General features: G+C 42.5%; 1 long non-coding RNA gene across 1 annotated transcript; it reads right to left on the bottom strand.

The window, feature by feature from the left end:
- Positions 1–1,557: 1,557 nt before the first annotated feature.
- Positions 1,558–2,993, bottom strand: LOC109507768 (uncharacterized). Its single transcript, XR_002166530.1, has 2 exons — positions 2,440–2,993; positions 1,558–1,818 (listed from the first exon to the last, which is right to left on the bottom strand). It is a non-coding gene; the product is annotated as an uncharacterized LOC109507768 (long non-coding RNA).
- Between the last annotated feature and the right edge of the window lie 328 nt (positions 2,994–3,321).

Below are 3,321 nucleotides of genomic sequence, written 5' to 3'. Positions count from 1 at the left end.
CTCTGAAGTAACGTCTTGCTCACAGTCGCATTATCAGAAACAAACAGACAAGACAAGACAGGAGTGCCTTGACTTGCAAATTTATAGGGATATCGGCAGTTGTTTTGTTGTATTTTTTTTCACAGATTTTTGCATCCGGCGTGCATGCGCTGTTGTCCATACGCGCTTTTAGTGAATGAGGCCCATTATCAGCTGGTGGCGGTAATGAGCCATTAAGTTGCTTTTTCAACCATCGGTGGAGGTTAACAAAACCGAGCTCCTCCATCAATCAGCGAAAACAACAAGGCACTCGGGGGTCACTGACCACTTTGCCTAAATTGGCTCGACCGTGACGAGCAATTTATCTCTCGATTCAGAGATTGACAGGCGCGTTGCCGATGCCGCTGCCGTCTTGCACAAGTTGAGCAAAAGTGTGGCCAAACTCAAGGTATGCACCCCACGCAGCCGTGCTTTGTCGCCCTGCCCGATAGCAGAGCGTGTAAGGCACAGGTGTCAAAGTCAAGGCCCAGGGGTCTGATCTGGCCCACCACATCATTTTATGTGGCCCGCGAAAGCAAATCAAGCATGTCAACTTCCATGATGCTTGCTAAAGTCTGAATCCAAATTTCAAATTGTCATATCTAATCCATGACAACAAGATTTGAACAAGCCATTATTCTTGACTTCTGATTTCAAAACAAGTTATCCATCAATTTGTTGTGCGCTATGTATGTAATATGTGGAGGTGGTTCACCATTTGGTTCTACAAAATTCACAGTCGTAAAGGCCCTCCAAGGGAAACCGTAATGACAATGTGGCCCGCGGCAAAAAGGAGTTTGACACCCCTGATTAGGGATAACATAACACCAGACAGGATAAAGTTCCCATCTTTGCCACATATTTTGGGCATCGCATGGCAGGACAAAGTGATGAAGAAAGCACGTCCCTCGGCATGCACGCCGTGTTCCATTTGATTTATCTGGACCAAGACAGAGTTCTGAGGGGGCTTGGAAGGACAACTGACACCCTTCGTTTTCTTCAACATAGTCGAACGAGCTGATGCAAGGGAATCCGTGATGCCCAAAAAGTTATGTGCTACACTTAGTGCGGTGGCGTGCAGGTGCAAGTCAATGAAGCCTGTTGCAATCATTTCAGAGCATTGAGTTGGTGCGCACTAAGAACCCGGTGGGGGGGGATGGAACAATCCTGAGTGCAATATAACAAGGAAAAAAAGGGTGAATCCAAGAAAGTATGAACTACACGCGGCCATAGGATTTATTTTGTTCCGTTTTGAATCTTTGTACAATAGCTCTCTTCGTAGACACATCTGGACAGAAGATAACACAACTACTCTCGACATTATATACATAACATACACTAACAAGAATAATTTTACCACTTTACAATGTTTTTGTAATTTCATTCAAAGGTGACGCATAGGACAGTGAAGGCCAACAACACTTGGGTTTCCAACAGGAAATTAAATACGTTTTCAAAGTTGGAACAACTGAAGGAAGACTGATTGTTGCATTTCTGCGTTTGGAATTGCTTTTGTCTTAGGTGCTTTGTTAGCAGCTGAGGCTTAACACCACCTTGAATGCTTTCGCATCCCAAAATAGCTGTCAGGTCAGCTCCTCTGAGCGACTGACTAATTGCAGCACTATTCCTCATCTTGCTTGATTATCAATCGTATTTCCTAGACCTTAGCACATGTTGGAATTCTGGAGTCTGGAAGGTTCTGCTGATGGCTGGACCTTCGCCGTCTGCAGCGATAGCCCGGATATCCAACCGGTAGACACTGGCGGGGCGTATGTCCGAAACTGCCAGAACGTTAACGTCCTGTGATGGGAAACACAGCAAGCGGGGGAGGTGAGTTAAGCAAAGCAACATTTTGCATAGGGGTCATTCCAGAATTGGAGGACAACTTGGGAACCAAGTTTTTTGTTTTTTTTAACTGACTATACATTGGTTATTGTATTGTTACATTTTCAAGAAAAAGGTAACAAACCACATCATTTGACTCATCCTTCTCACTCATCAACAGTACAATTTTTATGAGATGTATGTCATATGGTTTTTGCAGTGTTTGGTAAGACCCTGTCACAGGCACTCAGCCAGTTGGAAAAAAAATCGATTTCAAAATACGGTAAAAGTAATACTTTACAGTTAACATCATTTTATTTGAATACTCATTTTTCATATCCCCGTAACTCAAATTACATGATCAGGGTTGTAAATCAATGTCGACGATTGCGTGCTAGCCGCAAAGCTAATTTGTCAAGAACAAACATAGCTATAGAGTTACAAAATATTGCTGAATATGCTCCAGTGAACTAAATAAAATTAGATTTGATTTTAATGTGAAATGAATCAAATTTTCCTATATTATCCCCTTTTGGGGCGGAGTATAGGAAAAGTCCAATGGTGGAACACCCCACGTGCTTGTGCTCAAGTACTGACCGGGGTTAAGATCTGCGAATGGGAGATGTTGTCATCTCTGAGTCGATTGGTTGGCGTGACCTCCACCAGGGTCACCTGGTAACCAGTCAATTGACGCCGAGATGGTCCGGCGGGCACATGCCAGTTGAAGACTGCAGTCAGGTTACTGCCACGGACCTTGAAGGTAACTGTCAGGTTGGTTGGTTTGATCAAAGCCTTCTGAGGAGTCACTGGAAAAAGAGATTCAAGTTGTGATCAAGTCTGAAAGCACAATTCATTATGCATAGTGCTTCCGTGTGTACAATACAGTGTTATGTGTGCACAGCAGGAAGCACTCAAGTGAACTGTTCACAGACCACAGTGGGGGTGCAGTCCTGACATTACACTACGGGGGTTATCGGATGGCGGTGCGCGAGAGGGTCTGCAAAATGACCAATACACAGTAAGTCGTATTAGAAAAAAAACATGAAAAAAAAACTTCCAAACCTACATATGGAGATTGGCGACCAATAATTTCCACCTCCCCTTCTGAGCTTTGGGCCTATTAAAAGCATTGATACGAACGTGATGTATCAGCACACGAATCTGACATCCCTGCATGAACAATGTAATAGACTTTATTCATTTAAAAATAAAGATTTTGAACAAAAGATAAAAAAAAAATAAAAAATTTCAGGGAGAGTATCTTTTTTTTTCCCTCTAGCACAAAAGGCATGTTAAAATATGGCTTTCTTCCCTTGTTAAACTTTGACTAATAAAATAACATGAAAACTTTAACTTAGAAAATTACATCTTTTTATGATTATTATTTTTAAAAAAAAGGCCAACACAACACAAAATCTCTGCCTCGGAGCTTCATATGGATCATTTCTCCGCATGGGCTAATGTTACTGCGGACACGTG

The sequence above is a fragment of the Hippocampus comes genome, unplaced genomic scaffold, assembly GCF_001891065.2.
Source record: "Hippocampus comes isolate QL1 unplaced genomic scaffold, H_comes_QL1_v1.1 scaffold256, whole genome shotgun sequence".
NCBI lineage: Eukaryota > Metazoa > Chordata > Actinopteri > Syngnathiformes > Syngnathidae > Hippocampus > Hippocampus comes.
The sequence above is the reverse complement of the archived record's forward strand: the minus strand, read 5'-3'. Positions and strand labels throughout refer to the sequence as shown.